The 10,084-nt window shown below is 36.6% G+C and overlaps 1 non-coding gene across 1 annotated transcript; it reads right to left on the bottom strand.

Annotated features, from left to right (window-relative positions):
* Positions 1 to 7,840: 7,840 nt before the first annotated feature.
* LOC145161761 (small nucleolar RNA R71) lies at positions 7,841 to 7,947 on the bottom strand. The gene has a single exon (XR_013738636.1). It is a non-coding gene; the product is annotated as a small nucleolar RNA R71 (small nucleolar RNA).
* Between the last annotated feature and the right edge of the window lie 2,137 nt (positions 7,948 to 10,084).

Here is a 10,084-nt window from a genome sequence, read left to right on the forward strand (position 1 = left end):
GTTTTCTTGTTATACTTGCAAAAGTAGCTGAAAAATCGAGTTGGATGCATATATTCGATTGTTTTGGCTGGAATTGGACTAGGAACATTATCCTAAGATGTTTTTGGACTTATAAACTTGTTTTTGATGTGGTAATGTTCATGCTAATCCAATTTCTAAGATAATTGTCATAATTTCAAGATTTGTATTAGTTTGTATGTTCATGCTAATTTCTTGAAGATTGATGATTTGAATTATCTTGTTCTTATGAGGTTCTTAGATTAATAGAAAAGTTGTGTGAAATAGTTGTTGTCAATTCATTTTAATCTAAGAGTTGATTCCAAAGTGTGTTTTTGTAACTTGTCCTCAAGTTATATGAAAAGTCACATTTAAGAATCATAAAACTCATAAAAGTTGGCAAATGTTACAAAATGAAGAGTCTAGTTCTAATTAAATGGTTTTATGACTCCATAACTTGTCCTCAAGTTATGGAGGTTCAAGAGTCTCTTCATTAAATTAAAAAAAAAAAGTGTAACCTTAATTAGTTCCATAAGTTACAATAAAAAAAAAGTTATTTTTTTTTATTAATTAGTTTAAAGTCTTCCATAACTTGTCCTCAAGTTATGGAACTTGAAGAGTTTTTTTTTTTAATTAAACTACTTTAAACTCATAAGTTATGGAATTAATTAGTTTTGAATAGTTTCAAAACTTGCCCTCAAGTTTTGGAATTTGAAAAGTTTTCACTTATGAATACTTTAATTCCAAGTTAGCCCTTAGAATTTTAAAAGTTAAAATTCAACCCTTATACTTTATAATATTATAAGTTAATAATATTTATATATATGTATAAGAGTAAAGCCAGTCTTACCGTTAGTAGGCCTCATTCACGAAGCCGGTCTATAAGGGGGGTATAAGGTTACTGCCTATAAAATGGCAGTTTAATGGGTGTCCGCTCTCACCAACCGCTTCCTTGACTAGTGGAGGGTCGTTAGCCGAACGGGTAGGACAAGGACTATAATTCTCCTTTCATTAAAAGTATTAATGATAAATACTAAGTAACTAAACTCTTATTAATACCCAATCTTAGTTACTTAGGAAAATGTGAATTTGGTGCTAACCCATGAAATTACACTTTGCACTTTGCTTAAGTCGTTAGTGGAGCGTGTGTGGTTAACCGGCACACTAACCTGGACTTAACAAGGTAGGCAAAGGGTAACTTAATATTTATCATAGTATCGATGGAGCGTGTGTGGTTAATCGGCACACTGATTAAGGGGTAAATATTAAGGGTACCAAGTATATTTGCATGGTTATTCACACCTTGTTTTGTGATCCTCGGCATCCCAGTCACAAAACCTGAAGGGCACACTCGAGATTGAAACATGCCTTTGAACAGTTCAATGAATCTCAAAGATCTAGGACTTTCAAATCCAATTAAAACCTAATAAATTATTTCGTTTTTCATGGTGGAAATTGGTGAATCGTCATTCACCTACCTTCAAATATTTTATAGCTTGGATTACGGCATCCCTCTTCTAAGTTATAAAATAGTTTGTTGGGTCCTAGCCTTAATATTTCATATTGGGTGTCATATTAAGGACTTTAAATCAACTATCTTGAATATCTCCCAAAAAAGATGTCTGGTCTAGACATTTATGATCTTCCCAAATCTCTTGAAACAAGCTTTCCTAAATGAAGATGATGTCCCATGGATATCATACTTCTTTCACCTCCTCCAATTATTCTCCCTAACCTACAAGTTCCTAAAAAGTTTAAGGTCACTCAAGCCCTATTGGCAAGGCAAGGTCTAGGTGTGATCACATCTTGGAGATGTAGTCACATATTGACAAGCCGGGAGAGTTGGGTGTCAAAGTCTTGAGAAAGTTGGTGGCTCAACTACTTTCTAAGTCACATAGTGAGTTCTTTTGGGAATCCTATGAAACAGACTAAGACAAGACCCTTAATGATCTTATCTATTTGCTAAGATCAACTTCCTAAAACGCTATGGACATTGACAATGATGACATTGGATATCCAGTAAAGCTCTCTCTTCCCAATGGAAATGGATCGGCCATAGTCAACTCGGTTGACCCAATGGTAAAGAGAGAGGCAAAGTCTGAGATAGTCCCATTATCAAGGGTCCATAGGTAACTATTGCCAAAGGAAGGGGCATTGGTTACGAAGCTGCCAAATTTACCTAAGGATGTTAAAGTCAATAAGTTTGGCTCTACTTCAGGTAAAGTCCATTGTCTAACTCTATTAAGTACATGCTGATTCTAATCGCGAAGATGGATTTCAATCGCATGGTTCGGTGATCAGAATTTTGGGCTATTACTTAAGAGTTATGATATTTATATTGCTTAGGAATAGATAACAACAAGGTTTTCATATGGATTGTAAGGATAAGTTTTTCCGCAAAGTTTTAAAATAAAAGAAAAAGGTTTTGATTTTATTTATTTTAAGTATCCTTACAATGGCATTTGTGAAAAGTTGTTGCTTATAAGATTCCATTGATAGCAATATTGGAAAAATGGATTTGATTCTTTCGGTTGTGGTAGTGTCTAATATTACCAAATAAGGAAAGATTCTCATCACCCAAGGTTCAATTGGACCGAAACTTGGAATCATGCAAGTTGTATAGTATGATGAATGAGAACTTTCAGCTTGGAAAATTAAGACTAATTCCTTATGTGAATAAGGAAAGGACTAAGGGATCGAGTACACATTCTTGTGCACTGGTCAAGTCCACCACAAAAGATCAAGAAGACTATTCGTCATGATTTACTTAAGTTCAGTAAATATGGTTATACTTATAAGTTTAAGTATAAGTCTGTAGCATTGGAGAAGTTTCAATGTGAGACAGAACGAATAAGAAGAATCAAAGTATGGCAGAAAGATAAAAGTTTCTCAAATCTAAAAAGATGGGAGAGTACTTTAGTATCATGTTTATGATCATCTTAATGATTAAGATACCATATCACAATTGGTCCTCTAAAGTCATCTTAGTGCATTCTTATGACTAAGAAGAGGAGTCATGAATTGTTGAAATGGTTAAATCAAAAAGATGAGTCATACTTCGTTCCAAAACAATTCTTAGAGTCATACTCCAAGATTGTAACTTGAGTGACATATCTTAAAGAGGGTTTGTTAACACTAGTCAAATGTAAGAGTAAAAGGTTATCAACTCTTGTACATTTGAAATTGGTAAGTTGTGATGTTTTGGATAAAACAGAGACCAACTTAGGCCAATTGTGTAAAGTGTTAGTCTTGATAAAGAATCAGCACTATCTCTTGAATATTTGACAAGGGAGTCTTATATGTCAAGAGGACAGTAGGAGTCTTAAAGCTCTTGAAAGTTTCAAGACTTAATCAAGAATAAAACCTAAAGTCCTTCACTAGCACACGACTTGAGGTTTATAACCTATCGTGTTGAAATTTTTGTGCCTATTCAAGTTGGCTTTGCATAGGAGTTCTGAGAGTTCTCAATTGGTTGCACAACTACTTGGAAGCAATGGCAGGCACCTGAGTTGCCAAATGGCAAGAATTTAAGATTGCACAAGTTTAATCAATATGAGTTTGGATTTGTCACTAACCTTGTCTTGTGATTATGGTTTTGACAAATTCACATGGATAAGAACACATACACTATTAAATCTAAGTGTCATAAGGTTTCTCTCCGATTCATGAAAATGATGGTGAGGAAACACTTTCACTAACTAGATTTTAGCTAGATAGCAATTGTGATATTTGCACTCTCAAAGTCGTTAGTGGAGCGTGTGTGGTTTACTGGCACACTAACATGGACTTGTGAGAAGTGGCAAAGGTCTAAACAATTGAGACTATGATTACGGCATCCCTTTTCATAGTTCTAAAATTGTTTAGACACACATGTGAGCTATCTAAGAGAGGTGTATGATTTTGATAAAGTTTTATCAAAACAATCTAGTATCAGAAATCTGAACTTTGGTAAGAAAGTCAGCTGATTTCTGAGTACATGTCAAAGCTAGTGGGAGCATAAGTGTTATGCTAATAATCATCATGTTAGTGGGAGCATGATAATTATGACAAAGGTTCAAGTTAGCAATGTTAATTATAGAAAATAAAAGTTTCAATTCGTGAGGTTGCAGGGGTTGAAAAAGTTGTTTTGCTATAATTAAGGGAGAGGAAATTATACTTCATTTTAATTCTAAAAGCTTAGATTGAGATTTTAATCGTATTTAATCAAGGATATATATATGAATTTCATGTTGGAATGGCTCAACATAAGGAAATTCTATATATGGGTCCATTATTTGCATTCTAAAATTCGATTATGATTACGGCATCCCTTTTCATAATCTGAATTTTGAGAACTTGGCAAATTGAAATGGAAATATTATAGCAAAAGACTGGTTTAGTCTTTATTTGCGTTCTAAAATTCGATTATGATTACGGCATCCCTTTTCATAATCTGAATTTTGAGAACTTGGCAAATTGAAATGGAAATATTATAGCAAAAGACTGGTTTAGTCTTTATGTGAGACATCATGAATCGTGTCCCATATGCTTCGGATATAGGATCGATTACATGTGCTATATTCATCCTTTCTAAAATTTTCCAAATGCCTGGGGCATTATGAAGGGAAAAGGTCTAGAATTGGATATGACTAAAATGATTAAGCAATTGTCGAGGACAATCTAAGGTTTACCAAAGATTGGTTGCTCAAGGACAGTTGGAAGTATAATGTTAATTCTGGAAGGACCATATTGACATAATCTGTAAGGAGGCAACTCTTGTTCAGAAGTGATAGTCAAAATGGAATATGGAAATGTTTCAAAGTTAGAAATTATTCAATATGTGTAAGATTAGGAAACTTAATGAAAGAAGGATGTTTCCAAGGAGCTGATCTCCTTTGGAATGCTCTGTAATGATTGTTGTCAAGTCTTTCTGAGTTCGTGCATAATCATTAAGAGGATCAATGCATATAAGTTTAGAATTAACAGATTTCAGTAAATGGCATGAATTTGGAATTCTTGCATTTGCAGTAAGGATTTGGGACTGTGAAAAGAGGATCATTGGAATGATGTTCAATTGATCTATTTTACAAAGTAAAGATCATAGACAAACTTAGTATGCATACTTGATGTATGGCATGACTAGTGTTTAGAAAACATAGTGTACATGCTTGGAGCATGGGACAACTATTGTTTTAAATTCAAGTATAAAGTTGATAAAACCGAAACAATGAATAATGAGTAATCAGTATGGTGATAAATAAAAGTGTTTATTTATATTCATAGGGTTTGATACCATATTTGATTTATTTATTCTTGTGTTTCACGTTGCATGTTTTGACTTCCAGAATAACTAAGTCGCTCTTCCTGAATGATTAAGTTATTCAAACCATCCACAGTCGGTCATATGTTGGAAGTAGATATGAATCAAGACTGTCATGGGTTGGTTTGTAGAGGTCCAAGTTGGTGGACAAAGTGGTACTACAACACTCATGAGTGCTCATAAGTTCTGAGTATTGGATTCAACCCGCGCTCATTTGAATCACTTCATGGATTTTATCACGAGTGATCATGAGACGATAATATCTTATATTCTTCAAACCTAGAGATATGAGTTGTTACTATGAGTCGGTTATACATTGATTGCATGAAAACGCATTGGTAACTCGATGTTATAAAACGTGCCATTGTGTATGATTCAACAAGTAGTAGAACAAGCCATATGAGTCGAAGTTTATCCATTCCTTTTACCTTTGGGATAAAAGCGATATCTGTGGGCCCCTCGATGATTTAAAGATAATACATGTGAGTGCTTGGCCAAGCCAGGACTGATTTGATTTGTTCAATCAGTCAGTCATCATGAATCGGAAATCGGGAAACAACAAATGGACAGAGAGAATGATTGATAATCTATGTCTCAGTCCATATGATATCTAGAATGGAGGAATATATGATCCCTTATCTAATGGACAAGTCATTGACAAAGGTCATAGTTCATCGACAAGGTCAGAGTTCGACAGAAGCTTTTGAGAGCTACGATTGCTGATCGGTTCCTGAAGTCATACGCAATAATAGTTTTAGACTTATCCAAGTGGGAGACTGTTGGATTAATGTCTAAGTCCATAACTATAATTGGTAAGACTTGACCCGACCTGGCATGGTCCATTTGGGTTGCATGGCATCATGCATTTGGATAGACTATAATGAGAGAAATAACACTTAAGGTTGGTTAATATATTATAAGTTCTAATATATTAATAAGGTTATTTAATTAGTATTGATCAAGAATTAATTTGGAATTAATTAAGTGATCAAAAAGAGACTAATTAAATATATGGGTTGATTGTGTAAATCATTCATTATTATATATGTGGGCTTGTGATCCAAGATTCCTTATGTTGGACTAAGTCCATGGGGTGACCCATGGATACTCCATGGAGGTTAAAATCCATGGAGCATAAGGAATGGGTAAAGTTATGAGTTACATGGTGTAACCCTAATAGCCACCATATAAAAGAATCCCATGGCTCAAGAAATCGTGCACTAATGTGTGAGTGTGAGGGCTAGACGATTTCAAGGAGTGTTCAAGTTTCTCTCAAGTTATTCCAAGTGTATTTGGTGTTTTGTGAACCATTTGAGGTGTCACACTTGGGGCACTAGGCACTCAAGCTTCATGAAGACATTCTACATCAAAGAGGTATGTATTCTATCTTGTTATATTTATTATTTTGTATGCTAGATTAGGATAATACCTTGGATGTTCATAATTGTATGTATAATAGAGAAAACATAGATCCAAGGTATTTAGGGTTGCATGTACACTTAGGAGTGTTAGAATGCTCATAACCCAACATTTTTGTGTGTCTAATATACATTAAAAAGTAGGAAGAAAACTAGTTCGTTTCACACACATCAAGTTTTTGGCACCGTTGCCGGGGAACGGTTCAAAAATTAATTCTAATTGCTAGTGTTATCGACCCTTTGTGTGAGATTTATCTTGCACAAAGTTACTGCTTTAGTAATTTAGTTATTAGGTTTAAGTTTTTTTAGTTTTTCTATTTTTAGTATTTTGATAAAAAAAAATTTGTCTTAACCTTGAACTCGCCGAGTGCAGTCGAAGCTACTCGACGAGTCCAAGGCGAATTTCCAGTTTCGTTTTTTTATTTCATTTTTGTTCTTTTTACGCGTGTTCTTGTTTTCTTTCAGGTATTTTATGACCCAAGGATCAGGCACACCCTTGATCCCACCGCTCGAAAACCCGAAATCCACTCTTAGGAATGACAAGAACAAACCCGTAGAATCATCTTCAACACCAAAGAAGTCACCTTTTAAGAGCCTCAAATCAGCTTTTAGCAAGAAAAAGGGTCAGAAAGTTGGAGAATCCAGCAACACGCAGGAGGACACCGAGTACGAAACCGAAGGAGAAGGAAACGAATCCGAATACGAAGAAGGAAGCGACATAGAAGGCGAACTAGCAAACACCATGGCTAACATTGATGAAGTTCCCATGGGCGAATGGAAGAAAAGGATGCGTGATGATACCGGCCCAGGACTCGTGCAACCTGCGATTCCCGCAACTGCCACCTTTGAACTTAAGAGCAACATACTCGCCCAACTTAAGGAAATCCCATTCTACGGGAAAGATCACGAGGACGCATACAAGCATCTAGACGAGGTCAACGATATAGCCGACTACTTCAATGTCCCTAATATGGCTCGCGACACCGTTTTGCTTCGTATGCTACCAATTACATTCAAGGGAGCTGCGAATGATTGGTTGAAATCACTCCCTCCAGGATCCATCACGACTTGGGCTAAGATGCGTGAGGAATTTATTGATCAATTTTTCCCTCCATCAAAGATAACAAAGTTGAAGAAAGCTATAGCAAACTTTGAGCAACAAGCTGGCGAATCACTTTATGAGGAGTGGGAGATATACAAGGGCTTATTAAGGAACTGCCCACATCATGATCTAAACAGCCAACAAGAAGTCTCCATTTTCTATGATGGAGTGAACGTTACAACTAGGAAGCTCCTTGATTCGCAAGGACCACTCACAAAGAAGGCACCCCCGGTGATAAAACAACTAATTGAAGAATTCTCTAAGCACTCTAGAGAATATCATAACCCAAGGAATGAGCCAACTTGAGGGGTGGTGAACTCAGTTACTGATAGCATGGCAACAATGATGGCTAAGTTGGAGAGTTTGGATCGAAGAATGACTAAGATGGACCAATCCATCCACGCTATTCGGGTGGGATGTGAGAATTGTAACAGGCCTCACCTTATTAGAGATTGTGATTTCGACGAGAACGGGAACTGGAAAGAACAAGTGTGCTATTCAAGTGGCGATAAATATGATGATGATTGGCGAAAACCCAAGAAGGAATGGCTCCTGTACGATGAGTACAAAAAGGCAAAGGAGGAAAAGTATAAGCAAAAGGCAAGGGGTTTTTATCAAAAGGAGGAATAGGTGCAAGAAGACTTTGAAGATATGCTCACAAGATTTGCAGCTGCATCCGAGAAGAGACACAATGATACCAATGCTGCAATAAAGGAGCAACGAAATATGATAGAGCACCAAGCTATGAAGATAGATCAACAAGCTATGCTTAGGAATCAACAAGCATCCATTCACAACATTGAAAAATAGCTAGGCCAGCTTGCACAACAAATCAAACAAAGAGCACCGGGTGAACTTCCTAGCAATACCGAACAGAATCCAAGAATGGCACATGTGAATGCAATAACAACAGATTCTGAGAAAATTTTCACTCCTCTGACCCCTATCCAGAAGGATCCCATAAAGGTGCAAAAAGAAGAGGCAGAAAACTGGGAATCGAGTAAACCCGACTCGACCCGCCGAGTCCCAGACAAGGACTCGACGAGTCCAAATTCTTATGACAAAAACAACTTTCCTTTAAAACCTTACCGGCCCCCTTTGCCATTTCCGAGTCGAGCCATACCCGGTGAACATATTCAAGAGTATAGGAAGTTTATGGAGCATATAAAGGCACTCCAAGTGAATATACCGTTTATTGAAACGATAGTTCAAACGCCAAAATATGCAAGCTTGCTTAAGAGCCTCTTTACAACTAGAAGAAATATGGAAGAAGTGGCTGAGATAGTGTTGAATGAGCTGCTAGAGAAGAGGGGCGATCCGGGAAGCATCACCGTACCTTGTCAATTTGGGAACTTAATAACCACACGAGCGTTGACTGATTTAGGGGCAAGTATAAATATTATGCCATATTATTTCTTCAAAAAGCTAAACCTTCTGGACCCAAAGCCTATTCAAATGAAAATCCATCTAGCGATAAAACAATAATACATCCAATGGGAGTGTTCAAAGATCTTCTCATTAAGGTAGATAAACTAGTGTTCCCTGTTAACTTCATAGTACTAGACATGGAAGAGGACCTTAAAAATCCAATCATTCTTGGGTGACGTTCTTGAATACCGCTTGTGCCTTAGTAGATGTGCGCGAATCTACACTAACACTAAGGGTGGGGGATGATTCGGTGATTTTTAAAGCTGAGCAAAAGGATGGGCACATAGAGTCAAGAGAAGATAAAGTTTCCTCAATGGATTTGGAGGATGAATTGTTAGAAAGAGAGCTTGCGTTTTTGCAAGAAAGCAATCCAAATCAATTCATATTATCTTTGGAAGCGAATTTTGATGCTGAAAGAGACCTCAAGGAGATAGAGAGGCTGATCAAGGAAGCTGATTACCAGGAGGCCATCAAAAGTGTTGAAAGCTCACTGACTCGCCGAGTAGCACCCATTGACTCGACGAGTACATACGAAGAGTCACGATTTGATGGAGATTTTGGCCTGCAAACCACGAGTACCCTCTCTGGACTCGACATGCACATTTTGCGTGATCAATTGGAGAATCTACTTGAGGAAAGCGAAGTTGTTAAAGATTTGAGCGACTTTGAAAATGCAAACTTGGCTTGTCTTGACACAATTGTGCAATATGATGAAGCAGTCCACGATAACAAGAAGGAAAGCTTAGAAGATAAAGAGAATACTAAGGCTTGTAATAATGATAAGCATAACTCTTCCATTGAATCACATATGCCTGATCAAGAAGCAATGTCAACCACAAT

Source organism: Lactuca virosa, chromosome 2, assembly GCF_052849685.1.
Source record: "Lactuca virosa cultivar CGN04683 chromosome 2, Lactuca_virosa_CGN04683_v6, whole genome shotgun sequence".
In the NCBI taxonomy this organism is placed as follows: Eukaryota; Viridiplantae; Streptophyta; class Magnoliopsida; order Asterales; family Asteraceae; genus Lactuca; species Lactuca virosa.